Source organism: Ambystoma mexicanum, chromosome 8 (genome assembly GCF_040938575.1).
Source record: "Ambystoma mexicanum isolate Mex_15411 chromosome 8, UKY_AmexF1_1, whole genome shotgun sequence".
NCBI classification, from domain to species: Eukaryota; Metazoa; Chordata; class Amphibia; order Caudata; family Ambystomatidae; genus Ambystoma; species Ambystoma mexicanum.
Window position 1 is genome coordinate 1,240,118,481 of NC_090929.1, and position 14,804 is coordinate 1,240,133,284.

The 14,804-nt window shown below is 46.5% G+C and overlaps 1 protein-coding gene across 2 annotated transcripts in view; it reads left to right on the forward strand.

The window, feature by feature from the left end:
• LOC138472928 (protein FRA10AC1 homolog) overlaps positions 1–14,804 on the forward strand; it is a 735,805-nt gene that overhangs the window by 133,511 nt on the left and 587,490 nt on the right. The gene's annotated exons all lie outside the window — the stretch shown is intronic.

Below are 14,804 nucleotides of genomic sequence, written 5' to 3' on the forward strand. Positions count from 1 at the left end.
CAATAGATGTAGTTTTACTTGTGCAAGCTTAAGTACTGCCTTTCATAAAGTTCGGTATTCAGTAGATGTAGTTTTACTTGAGCAGACTTAAGCAGCACCTTTCATACACTTTGGTATTCAACAGAGGTAGTTCTAACTACTTTCGCAGACTCTAACTACTTTCGCAGACGGTTATGTATTCCACGGTCCCTCGGAGCGCTCCGGCCTTCTTGGTGCCTCCCGACACTTACTGGGTCTCTGTGACTCAGTTTGGTGGTTTCTCCCATATCGGGAAAACCAAATTGTCAGTTCACCGGGTGCTACCTCCAGCATACGCCGGCCTTCATGCTTGGTCCCGCCTCTGCTCCCTGGCAGCGCATGCTGTACGCCTTCTCTCACAGGGCCTCCCAGTCCTGCACAGTCCCTTCGGCAAGACTCTCGGGATCTTCGTCAGCGTGTCGGCTTCTCCCTCCTCAGCACAGCAATTCCTTGGTTCTTTCTTCCTTCTGCGACTGTACCTCTGCCATACAGATGCTTTCTTTTTATACCGTTCTCTGTCACTGAAAGGCTTCAGGTGAAATGAAGTAGCCCCAATTGCCTTACCTTCCTTGAGCCTTTTAATGTGACATGCCCGATCTTCACTGCCACATGCCTTCCGATCACTTTTCTTTGTCCCAGTACTAGAGGGGTGGTTTAAATAGGAAATCTGCACTGCTCCCAGTTGCATCTTCTTCTCAGCACTTAAGGGACATCTATAGGGTAGGATGGGATACGCTTGTCAATAGCCCTTAAAGGCTAAGGGAGGGGCGGTTAGATCCATATCGGGAAAGGGGGGGATACCATATCTTGCCCACGGCACCCTTTCCCCAGGTGATCCTCCCTCACTTGTCCACCCCCAGGGTTGGGGGATCCAAAAGTGATGTACCTTCCCTGGCCACCTGAACAGAACAACCCTAGTGAGTAGATGTGAGAGTACCTTCAGGTTTCTCACAGGAGGGACACAAAGCTTGTAGGTGTTGTGTGGTTATTTGCCCATGCTTTGACAGCCCATGGCCATGCTACACCCTATGGCCATTCCCACCGGTTGCTGCCCATTTCTGCCCAAAACACCTCCTCATGGGAACTCTCTGAGGTTGCTTTAATCAAGCCTTACCATCAGACTTTGCACTCAAAGTGCCTACCAGTGTTTTTTCAAAGCAGTCTTCTGAGTGTTAATGACTTAAATGGAGTTGTAAATACACTACTGGTGTTTTAAAAATGTCTTAACCTGGTCTGCCTTCAACAACTTGATTTATAAACAGTATGCATGTCCTTCACTGAAGTCCTGTTAAAAACAAGCATTGACAAAGCCAACGGATGGAAGGGCGATTGACAGCAAAATCATAACCAGCAAATCCATGTGGAACAGTAGGAGAGGTGGAGAGAAGGAGCCTACAGACGGTGGTGGCTCTTCCCCAAGGTGCGACGGCGAGATCCCCCGTTCAGAAGAGACCACAGCTATCCGCTTCACCGTCACTCACAGATCCTGTGCCTTAAGAGCCCAGCTTTACACTGGGGGGTCCCCCAAAATCCTCACCATTCACTCTGCGAAAGCTGGTCCTGACAATGCTGAACCCAAGGCTATAACTAGCTTTTTAGCAGCTAACTCAACTGCCAGATCACCTTCCAACCTCACAAAGGGACAGTCGGCCCAGAGGACGTGAACACAATCAGAGACCAGCAGGCAGCGGCAGCAGCTGCTGGGGTGGCTCTGTCCTCAAAGCTGCTTTGATTTTCCCCTCCCACAGCTCACTGGTTAGAGGACTGCTGTCAGAGCACTGGCCCCAATGGTGGGAGATTACCTCCCACACCTGGGCCCTGAAGCTCATACGGTGAGGTTATTGTCTGCCCTTCTTAAGAACACCTCTGATCAGACCCCCACGACCCCTTTGCCAGCTGGAATAGGAGCGCCAGGAAGAACTGTGAGCCCTGTTGTGAAAGGGTGCCATGGAAGAGGTACCGCCCGAGCAGAGAGGGTTGGGCTGGTATTACCAGTATTTTCTGGTACCCAAGAAGGGGGGAGGTCTCCGTCCCACCTTGAACCTCAGGGCCTTGAACAAGATCCTGAGGATGCTTACTTCCATATGCTGATACATCAAAAGCACAGAAGGTTCCTCATAGGGGACAAGCACTATCAGTTCAAGGTGCTTCCCTTTGGGTTGACGTACGCACCAATGGTCTTCACCAAGCTCATGGCAGTAGTTGCGGATCACTTCAGGAGATCCAGGGTCCACGTATTCGCTTACTTGGCCGATTGGCTGAGCCGAGGAAGATAGACGGAGCAGGTTTCGTCCATCTCGGGGACACCTGCTCACTACTCCACAGGCTGGGCTTCTCCCTGAACTTGCAGAAGTCCTACACAACACCAGGTCAGAGGCTCCAATCGATCGGGGCAGTCCTAGACACTCGGGCAAGGAAGGCCTTTCCAACCGAGGAGAGAGTAGTCGGCATCGCGCAGATGGTGCGGCTGTTGCAGAACCACATCACCTTACCAGCGGCTTCCTTCCTCCACCTCTTGGGCCTCATGGCCTCCTGTATTTTTGCCAGAGGCCAGGATGCGAATTAGAGTGTTGCAATGGCTCCCAAGAGGTCAGTGGTCCCAGTACCTCGGAACCCTGAAGGACGTTTTCAAGGTGTTCAGGCCTGTGGTCCACAACCTTTCATGGCGGGCCATCAGTAGCAATTTATATTTATTTATTTTTATTTATTTGAATTTGTAAGCGCACAAACTGCCCTCAGGCATTGTGGCGCTGTTAAGAATACTTCTTGGTTACATAAGTGCATATAGTCAAAGTCGGTGGCATAAAACAAGAGCGCCAGCCCCATCTTGAAGGGTGGCATCAACAGGAGATGCGTTTTGTCAAAATCATTGGCATAAAACAAGAGCGCCGCCCCATCTTGAAGGGTGACATCTAAAGGAAATGCGTTTTGTCAAAATCGGTGGCATAAAGCAAGAGTGCCAGCCCCATCTTGAAGGGTGGCATCTAAAGGAAATGCGTTTTGTCAAAATCGGTGGCATAAAACAAGAGCGCCACCCCACCTTGAAGGATGGCAACAACAGGTAATGCAATTGGTCACAATCGGTAGCATAAGATATGAGAGCCTATCCCTACTTGAGGTGTGGCAGCAGCAAGTAATGCATAGGGTCAATATAGGTGGAGCATAACATGATAGCCACCCCTTCTAGAAGAGAGGCAACAACAGTTAAAACAAAGGACAGAATCAGGATAAGGCATTTGGTCAAAGTTGGTGGCATAAAACAAGAGAGCCAACCCTATCTTGATGGGTGGCAGCAGCAGGTAATGCATAGGTCAGAGTTGGTAACGTAAGATATGAAAGCTAGCCCCGTATAGCGGGTTGGTAGCCACAGGTCATGCCTAAGGTTAATACTGGAGACAAAGGACAGGGGCGCCAACCTCCTCTAGAACGGTGGCGACACTGTTGGTGCAGCGGACAGAGTAGGCGGCATGGTATTCGTGTCAACCACTGGCTAGGGTCGGCAGTAGCATACAATACCTTACATTCCGAGGTAGGTGGAATGGGTAAAAGGCAGCCGACCCTTTGGAGAGCAGGGTGGTGGGGCAGGGGGGCACACATACAGCAGGCGACCAGGGGGGCAAGGGAGGGAACACATACATACTGCGGGCGACCAGGGGGCAGGTGGGGAGCACCTGCATACTGCTTGCGACCAAGGGGGGAGGGGGGGAACACATACATACTGCGGGCGACCAAGGGGGAAAGGGGGGAACACAGGTTATAAGTGGGGGAATCCTTCTGTGGCCTCAGGTTTGAGTGGTCACGGGTGCATCCTTTAAAGGTTGGGGCGCTCACAGCGAGGAATTGCAGGTGAGCGGCCTTTGGTCAGCAGTGGAAGCTAGTTGGTACATCAGCAGGCTGCAGGTACGAGCCATCAGGTTAGCTCTGAAGGTGTTAGGTCCATCTCTGAAGGGGAAGCATGTCATGATCTTGACGGACAATACAGTGGCCAAGCACTTCCTGAACAAGCAGGGTGGCGTGCGCTCCCTCCCCCTCTACAGAGAGGCAATGCAGCTTTGGTTCTGGCTTTTAGAGAACCAGATCTCGGTCTTGGCAGTTCATCTGTCGGGGACAGAGAACAGTTTGGCGGAATGCTCTGAGCAGGCAGAGCACAGTCTCACACGAGTGGGAAGTGTGCCAGGAAGTCCTATAGGAGGTCTTCTCTCTCTGGGGGGCCCCAGCAGTGAATCTGTTTGCCACAGAGTCCAACAGGAAGTGTAAACAGTTTTGCTCGAGGGAATTCCCAGCGAACAGCACGCTAGGGGATGCGTTTCTGGTGGACTGGATCTTTCCACTACACCTTCCCTCCGTTTCCCGTCATTCCATGGGGTCTCAGGAGGTTGAGGAGATTTAGAGCACACCTGATTTTGATCGCCCCTGGATTGGACGAGGAGGCTATGGTACTCTGACCTTCTGGATTGGTCCTTCTACCCACCTCTCTGGTTGCCTTTTCTCTGTATACGTGCAGGTGGAGAAGAATTGATTTGTGCTGTAGGGAACGTGAGATTGACCCTATCTCCTGCCCCACCACTACAGTGATAGAGTTCCTTCTGTCACTGACCTCTTTAGGCCTTCAGGTCACCACAGTCAAAGGATACTTGGCAGCTTTGTCTGTGTTCAAAAGGTCTCCGGATCAAAGCTCTTTCTACACAATCCCGGTTATGGCCCAATTCCTGAAGGGCCTTGTGAATACGTTTCTGCCTGTTCCTTTTGTTTTCCCAGATTGGGATTTGAAGCCGATTTTTCAACTTCCTGATGGTGGCTAGCTTTGAGCCTTTGCTTTCTTGTTCCTTGCGGTGGCTTACATTGAAAACTGACTTTTTGGTTGGCATCACTTCGGCCAGGTTGGTCAGCGAGTGCTTTTTCTGCAAAAAGGTATCGCTTAAGGTGAGACCAGGATTCCTGCCGAAGGTGGTGTCGGAATTCCATCTTTCTCAGGCGATAGATCTTGCTGTGTTTTACCCACCCCCGTATCCTTCCAAGGAGGACGCGAGCTTTCACTGGTTGGACCCTAAAAGGGCGTTCAGTTTCATGTGGCAAGAACAGCGGACTATATGAAAACAGACCAGTTGTTTGTAGCCTACTCCTTGTCAAGAAAAGGCCTAGCTGTGGCCAAACAGATAGTTATGTGGTGTATAATACTATGATACAGAATGCTACCACTCTGCAGTCAAAGAATTGCCTACTGGCATCAGACCCCACTCTAGCAGAGAGGTACCTGCCTCTACAGCCCTGCAAAGTGGGGTTTTGGTTAAGGACATCTGCAAGGTGACAACCTGGTCCTCGCTCCATACATTACGAGGCACTATACCCTGAACGTTGCCCGCAGGGCTGATGCTCGGTTCGGAAGGGCAGTGTTGCAAAATATCTTACTGTGAACTTTCTTCCCGCCGCCATTGTTGTCACTGTTTTGGGAGTCTATCTGATGAGGAATCTGCGGGAGAACGGCAATCCATTGACTGAGAAATTACTTGCCGTAATATTCTTTCTATGGATTCTTCTCCCGCAGATTTCTCGTCACCCCTACCATCCGTCCGTGCTCAGAAAGCGTTGGCAGTTGGTGTATGTCTGTTCTCGAGAAAGGGGCGTCTCATTGACGGTCAGAGTAGGGTGCTCTTCTGGCTGGCAAGTGGCATGCCTCTCTCTTAGTAAAAAGAAATACAAGTTTTTCTACAAATTCTGCGTATCCCTTGTTTTTGAACCCTCTATTCGCTAGTTGGCCTTCTTTTTCTCACTAGTTTTCCTCTGCAGCAGCTGAGCGGCAAGGGCGAGGGGACTGAGGTACGGGGCATAGTGAAGCAGTAAATATACACAATGCCGACCATCCAGAACCGACGATGGAGCACCAAGTCAAGGCGGATCGACGGCCGAGTCGAGGTCCACTACGACTCCTGTCGAAGTTTGTCTGAGCAGCTGAAGCTAGAAGGGGTTATCTATCTGATGAGGAATCTGCGGGAGAAGAATCCATAGAAAGAACATTACAGTGAGTCATTTCTCCTTCTCAATATGCCTGACCGATTACTTCCTGTCACAAATCTGGGGCTTAGCCATTCAGAGGTTTCTTCGAGTTTTATAATTCCTTCTTTCAGTAGGTTGTAGTTGGGGTGTGAAGCTCCTCTCAAGTTGTCACAGAAACTGGTCTGGCTTTCTGTTTTACAGGTTTAGCTCCTTTCTTATTTGTAGCTCATGCATATCCCCTTTTAGTGTCCCTAAAGTGGAAGCAAACACTTTGACATCTCTTTACAATATTTTGTCAATTGGGTTTTCATTCACTTCCATGACTTGCTATTCTGTGGTAGGGCTCAGCTGTTAATACTAAGGTCCATCAGGTGTTCTCATCTCAGCAAAGAATCACTTTCATCTGTGACAGACTGTTTAGATGGATTTTTAGAACCAGCCCTGGGAGGGGATTTCTGAGAAGCCAACCTAGTTGGTGGACTCAGTTATTGACCCTTAGTCTAGCAAACTCTGTGTAGGAAATGTGAGCTACGCAGTATGGCAGACTTTAGGAGTAGTTGTGTGTAAGTACAGTTTACCACACATAGAGACAGTCAACACAGATGTACAACAATATACAAATTAATTACGCTGTACAACACAAAGCAGATACAACTCAAGTAAAGCATATATCATGCAGCATACTAATTTACCCATATATGTATACACAGTTGGTAATCTGAAAGAGAGATTGTCTCACCTTACACTAAAACACGGCAAAAGCACTTCAGTTAAGTACATCAATGAAAGTGTGAAACGAACAATGCATTAAAACATAACCCATATCAGGCAGACGCCTATCTTAAGCATTCCTTCCCTATCAGTCAAAGTTCCAGATAAGTACCGAGAAGGGGGCAGGAAGTCTTGAGGTTTCCCCAGCACACACTTTTGCAAAGCCAACAGGCTGATAAAAGGATGCAGTTTAAAAGCACTTTTGAAACTAAGTAACAATTGTAGGTGTACACACTCAATCCCACGACCCTGTGGGGAGGGATGCTTGGATAGAACACCCCATTCAGAGACAGGAAGAGAGTGTTAAGGAGTAGACCTTTTGCCCATCCAATCCTCATGCAGATGGTGGGCAAAGAAAACAGGTAAGTCCAACTGTGCCCCTTACTCTGATTTTCAGAGTGACCATTCCAGAGTTACTCAGAGTCACTGGAGACACTTACTTCTGCTGGTGGTCCCATCGATGTAGGCACCGGGATTGCAGGTGCAGTGCCTGAAGATAGTACCAGGATTGAGTTTGTCTAAGCAGCATTTCTGATCTCCGGTTCTTGGAAGGGCTCTGACAGATTTGCAGCTGGACAGGCCAGATACCTCAGGACAGCAGCCAGAGCAAATCCCATGATGTAAAGAGAGCTCCAGGACACAACAGAAGCAGTGCAGCAGTGAAGAAACTCCTCCTGGGGACCAGCAAGTGGGAATCGTGGCAGAAGTAAAAATTCGACTCCAGGAGGGCCCTTCATCATCCAAGAGGGAGGCAACAATAGGACGGATGATCTTGGGCCACAAGTTGAGGACCTGCAGACCCCAAGCGCCAGCTCCAGTTAACAACCGATGCAGCATTGGCTTCTCTTCTTCGGGATCTTGGCTCAGGTACCCATCCCGTAACAGCCATGTCACCACATCTGGTGAAATGGTCATTTTGCAGCATTTTTATAGACATTTTCAGTGCGTAAGGGATTATATAATTCTTATTTAGGTAGTGAGGGAGGTGGGAGCTGTGTGGGGGAGATGGGGGCGTGGCTCCTCATTGAAACAAATGCTACAAAAATATGGTGAAATTGACACCATGAAAAGGTATCCCAGATCTCTTGGCTCCAGTGAACGATCTCAGGAATGGCTGCAAGACTCCCCCTCTATTCAAAATTGCCCCAGCCCACCAGTGAAAAAGACATGCACCATTAAAACAGATAAGAGCTGTTCAATCGTGTACAGCCACAAACCCTATATTTGCCCAACAACAGACATGGTATGACATGAATGTTAATTGGGACCAATCCTCATTTCTGCCATATCAGTTACACAAATCACTTTGTGGGGTAATCCAAACCGGATCCAATGAAATATTTTATATGGCTTGGCCCTGCCCTGAGCAGATAAGACAACCAAACTAGGTGGCCAAGTAACAGGGCTTAAATCACATGTCACTGCCATTTTGTGTATATGGTACATTACATGTCCGAAATTGTGCACAAGGTTTAGTGCCACCAGTGTGTCCCAGGCACATCGAAAAGGTGTGTACACAGGATGATGCAGGAAACAAAGGAAAAAGGGATACAAAATAACCCTGCCGCACTTCACTATTAGATGTCTTTTATATTGAAAACAACACAAGAAATTATGAAAGGGCACACTCCATCTGCGCTAGTAACCTTAGGGCTGACCACTCTCCCCAAAATAAATGAGTTGAGAAACGTAAATAAAGCAAAAAGGCTTTACTTCTCTCCAAAGTCAGAGCAGGGATTAAGGCATAGCAAAATAGATGGGGTTCCATTGATGTCATTTGAAAGAAAGTTGCAAAAAGAAACCATCTTTCCTAGCCTATACCTTGCCTCTCATTCTTCTATCTTTGAATGAATATTCATATTCATCGTTCCGATCTGAGGTGCTGGCTGACCAAGGGGGCTTTGGTAAATGGTGCTAGGGCCGTCCCTCTCTCATCTCCCCTGCTCACCCTAGCCAATGCATCTGTAACCCAGAGTTAGTACTACGGCTCGGTAGTAACCCCTACTGTCTATGATCTTCCTTCTCTACTGAGGGTCTCCCTAAATGTTGGCTGTCTTACTTGCGTAAGGGACTTCCTAACTTACCCTACCCTAACCCCACTTTGTGTTCTACCGGAGATAGAGAATGGTGCCTTTCACTTACTCAATTGGAGCCACCTACAAGCAAGCACGCTCACTCTCAACTTGTCCTTTCTACTCTACCTACTTGCTCCTTCTCGACTCCAACCCACTCTTTCTTCTGTCCCTCTGATGTTTCACTCTGCCTTCCTCCTGCCTCCTACCTTTAACTCTTCTCCCCCCACTCTTCTACTACCATTCCTGCCCCTCTCCTCCTACTACTACTATAACTACTACTCTCCCCCTGCTCCCACTACTATTGCCCCTCTCCTCTGTGACGATCCTTCAGATGGCGTCACCTTTCCCTAGGGGAGAACCCCTCTCCATGAGGCTAGGGAAGATCTCATGGTGAGGGGCTCCTCTCCTGGGGATAAGGACGTGATTGGGAGGGACAGCCCCTTTAAACCCCAACCTGGTAGACTGACAGTAGGACCTGAACCTTATGAGTTTAAACTAATTTCTAAAACCATGTGTTACTGTGAAACATCAAACTAACCTGAGGGTTTAGGTACTGAGATGAAGAAACTCCTGAGAACGCTACAAGTGAGCGGAGAAAAGACAGCAGCTGTAGTCAATGAAATGGACGTTATGTTAGGGCAGACCCTACTATAACAGGGTGTCGGAAACAAACTAAGGTGCAAGGGTAACAGGAAGGATACCAGAGAGAGTACTAGAGATGTAGAGAGAGAAATCGAGAATCAGAGGGAGATCTAAGCAGAGAAAACACTTGAAGGCAGCCCGAGAAGATCGAGCAAGAGTCGTGGAGGGTGTAGTTCAGGGGAACGCACAAGGACGTCTCACAGGGCGACAGGGTATTGGCTGTGGAGAAAGCAGAAACAAAGAAGCGAGTAAGCATCCTGCATGGAAACAGAATGACAAAAGCTATAAAACTGAAAGCTGGCGGTCGTTGGGTGAGAGGCAAGCTGAACAAGAGAAGGAGTAGCAGAACATTTTTTTAAACGGGGGGGGGGAGCGTCATACCATTCAGCCAAGAGTTGGCCCTACAGAAGGACGGAGATTGATTTGTGGTGGCGTGACCTGTAGTGGGTGGACCGGGCAGTCCAACAACTGTGCTGAAACCCCTAACCTTATCCGTTCGCACAGCTTCCTACACAAACCTGAGCAGTATCCAGACAGGTGTGGCTGGACGTTCTCGGCAGGGAAGGAAGGTAGAGTCCCTGGTTCGCTTCCTGACAGCCAGCCGTACAGGGCCCAAGAAGGGAACCCTGACGAGAGTGGGAGAAGCTGAAGCATCCTGACCCCAATATAGGTAACAGGAGTTAACGAAAGCCAAAAAGGGTTGGGGGCCCTGGATACTTGATGCTCTCCATTTTTATCCAAACATTGAATAGCTGGGGAAACCCCTGCCAAAGGAGAGAATTGCTGTGTACGCCAAGAATCATCTAGGACTGTTTCATCGAGCAAAACCCCAATCATCATCTGTCCATACGACTGTTCCTCATTGCTGATTGGTCAACACAAGATCCTGCCAAGAGTCCCGTCTTTTCAGCTCATGTCCTTACCCCTTCCCTTACTCAGAGATCAGAAGAAAACCGTTAACATTGTCATTTCCTTCCAGCTTCAAACACCTGGAAAATAGAAAACCCTTTGAGACTGTAAACTAAAAAAGAAAGAGAGAAAGTCGTAAACCAATTTGTGAACTAGTTCCCATTCTAGTTCCAAAGGAGTCTCGTGCTGGAGAGTCAGAAGGCACTCTGGGGAACAGCTTCATCGTCCCAGTGGGGCAGATCGAGAATTGTGCACAACTAAGAGATTGTAAAATCCTCTGTAAGGGAGCAACAATTCTTATTAATAAGTGTGCAAGACATTGGGGAACCAGCTAGAAGAAGTGAGTAATTCTCCTAGCCCGACGAGAACTTTATGCAACTGTTTATTTTCTGTTGGGTTACAGAAAATCCAGAACTTTTGTGTAACTTTTGTTTTGAACGACCTGACTGGCATTTGGACGCTTCACATCCGGGAGAAGGGAGTTATTCTCCAGGATTATGAACAGTAGATGGACTTTATGGCGTTTTGTTGTAGTGACAGGCAAAGAATAGGAGCCTTTGTGACTGAGACAGTGCATTTTTATTTTGACTCACACGGACTTCCAGAAGAACACCAGAGTTTCTTTAATTTAGCTAAGGAAACCCCTTAGAGGTAGGGATAGATAGGTTTTGGTTTTCATTTAATTAAAGTCTGTAGCAACCACTATTGCACCACTCTTCATTCCTTGTTGCCACACCTCCAACTACTACTCTCCTCCCACTACTACTGCCACTCGCCTACTACTACTGCTCCTCCTTCCAGTATGGCCACTATTCTCCTACCACTACTACTGCCACTCTCCTCGTCGTCGTCCTACTACTCTCCTCCCACTACTACCCCTCCTCTCTTTTCACCAAATAACTATATCTACCTGCCACACAGTTAGGCGCACTCACTCTGCAGTACCCTTACACTCACTAAGCCAATACCTCACCTTAATTCAGTAATCACCTCTATACTCCTTCCTTCCTCCTGCTGGTCTATTGGTCCGCTCCCAGTCCACTGCTGACCTTAACTGGATAACCCACACTTCTGTTTCCTGTCCCCTGCTTACATTTCCCACTCTCTTCCCTGATTGGCCAGCTTTCCACAGCAAATCCTGATCTATCTTACACTCCTGGGAGGTTTATGTGCAAGGAGAAATCTTTACAAAAAGGCTAAGCTCCACCCTGATGGTGTTACATTCAAAGAAGGCATAAAATAGGGGGATAACCCCACCCACTTTCTCCATGCGTGCTCGCCATGTAAAACGAAGTTAATGTTCAAGTTTGTGTTTTGGGGTTTGGGGTTTTGGGGGTTTCCCCGGTAAGGCAAGTTCTCCAGGGGTAGCACAGGTCTACCCCAACATTCCTTGGTGGTCTAGGGGATCAGCTTATGTATGTGGCTATCATATGATGCTTCTGGGTTGCCCCAATCTATGTCCCTGAATGTTGCGTAGAGCCGTAGCCCTCTCCTTTGTCCGCGGCTCTTTGTTGACTTGGTGGGCTCTGTCTCTTCGGCACTGCGGCTTCCCCTGCTGTCCCGTGCTGCTGGCACATTTTGTAAGCAGTTGATCTTGGATTTTAGAGTTTCTCTTCCCCGTTCTCTACCATCTTGTCAATCTATGCAAATGAAAGAAAACACTGGCAAGCACTTTGGAATCGAGCCAGGCGTGAGAGAGAGATGTACTGGAACACAATACTCTTACAACAGGGAAAAGGTTAAGGATTGGATCTCTGCTAGTTGTCTCCCAAGGTCAGTGCTGGCACTGGCTTTCCTTTTGGGCAACCTTCCCTCTTGGCAAGGCCAGGGAACTGTACTTGTCACACTGTATACTTCCGGATTTATCTTTTGTTTTCTTCAGTTTCTTCTCTTTACCCTATCCATAATTCTAGGTGCAGTTCTTCTGATATGAGTGTGAGATCTGATCCTGAATTAACCATCATCTGTGCCAATTTTCCATCTACTATGACTTCACAATATGGCCTGCTCGTTTTGTCGTCTTTTCCTTTATTTTCTTAATTTTTCACTCAGTATTCTTACTGGTATTTGATATTCTTCTTCTTCTGACTTACTTCTGCTAACATCTTCAATTTCTATTTGTTTGACCATCGCATTCCTGCATGCCTTTTCAAAATGTCTGAATCTTTGACATTTGGCATACTTTTTTCGCAAAGCGGAACATTTGCTTCTGTTTTCCATGTTGTTTTTCATCCCACATCTGAAGCATTCTCGCCTTCTGGACTGTTCTGAATATTTACATCTTCGTCTGCCTTGATTCACTACCCCTTTGTAAGTTCTTTCTCTGCCAATAGTCTTCCCATTGTCTTCAGTCACCCTTGCTCTTTTCTTCTCAACAATCTTCTTCGGCCCTCTTTGGGTTTGCAATATGTTACGTGCTGTCATCAATATTTCTTCTAGCTTGGTATACTTGCCTGTAACATTATTTCTTGCATTTTGACAGAGTGCTGCTTACAAGTCTCGTAGCATGATGTATAGATATTCTCTTAACTGCCAGTTCTTTGCAAGCTACCTTAATGCTGAGAGGAAAACCTATATTGGTTTAGTAGGCCATTGGATTACTATGAAAGAAAAACTGTCTGTGTTTCAGCTCATTACTGTTGCTATCGAATAGCTTGTTTAATCATCTCAATGCTTTTTCAAAGGTCTATCTATGTGTGAGGCATCAAATCTTTTTCTATTGGCAAAGTTTGAAATACTCTCTCTCCTTCTATTTCTAGCGCATTCACCAGAACAGCACTGCATATTACAGGGTTGGTTTAGTTATGGTTCAGTTGAACTCCCCATAAAAGGAGCATGTTCTGGAAGACTTAACCTTGGCGAATCTTCACAAAACATTCCCATATCGATGTGGACCAGATTGAATTCATTTCGAATCTGCATCATTGGTGGGGTCGCAAAATATTTGTTATTCCGTTAGTTCCCCATAAAGAAAAGCTTTTTACTACCTATTGACTGAACCGCTGTCTGCTTCCAAAAGCATGTTTTTTCAAATGTAGTTAATATCTTTTCAAAAGCTCCTGTCCATGTCTCAAAATGTACTACCTCCATTTTAGGTACACCACAAATATTTTGAGAATCAAATCTGCCAAACTGGAGAGAATCACTTTTTTAAAATCACAAAAATTGTTATCTATGGTTCAGACCAGTGCAGCAGGTCCAGAGTTCAAGAAAAGGTGTGCCTTTGCCAGTTATGCGTTCACTTTCAAATCCATGATTGCCAGCAATACACTCTCAATTAATGCATGCAAATCCATTGTGCTTGGCATGAATTTGCATTCGCCCCATCTCCGACCACATACACACAGACACCAACCTCTCTACACACATACATTGTACACAATGCTATGCTCTTAATTTGCATACACCCATTGGATTTGTTTGGAATGCAGTTAGCCCAATACGCACATACAACACACACAGAATATAGGGAAATATGAACAATGTACTTAGAACATGCATACATGGAGCGGATATGCTCTGAAGTAATATAAATTAACACCCCACAAAAACACATACCATGGGCAATACAACCAGAATATGCATATGCACAACTGATATGATCTGAATAAACATACGTATACACCCCACATAAATACACACACACACCACAGGCGTTCCAGCTGCACCACAGGCTCACGGAGCATACATATTCCCAGACACACATGTACATAATGCCCACGCAGGAATCTCTTGGACTATGCATACGAACATAGAATACACTCAGAATACAAGTAGGCACAGTACAAGCACATTCGTATCCAAGAATAGGCAATATGCTCAGAATATGAACAAACAAAACACACATACAATACTCTCAATGTATGTAAGTGAACATACACAATATGCATGGCATGTAAGTGCAGTAAACACATATACAACTTAAGGGATATGTGATGATGGACAATAGGCTCAGAATGTGCATGCCCATAAGCCACTCATATTGTACGTAGTCACTGTGAATACACTGGGAAGATGAATACAAATACAAACACCTTATCTCTTTCTCTCTTATGCTTTCACACACACACAAGTTGAGGTTACTGTCTATACAAATGTAATGATAAGATAAGAAAAAGTTTACAAATGTTTGGAATGAGTTATTTTACAAATTACTAGTCCAAATGAACTATTTCCCAATACAACGTTCATCACACTACAGTTTAAACCTGAACTTGCACTACACTACTACTTCACAGAACTTGATTGAAATGTTTGGTATCTTGCTGCAATGGTATATATAAAGTGAGTCTTGTGAAGTAGTGGTTTAGTGTGAGTTGATTTTTAATTTCTAGTATGATGGACTTTGTATTAGGAAATGGTTGAATAATGTGCAAATGTTTCTACCTTTACGTT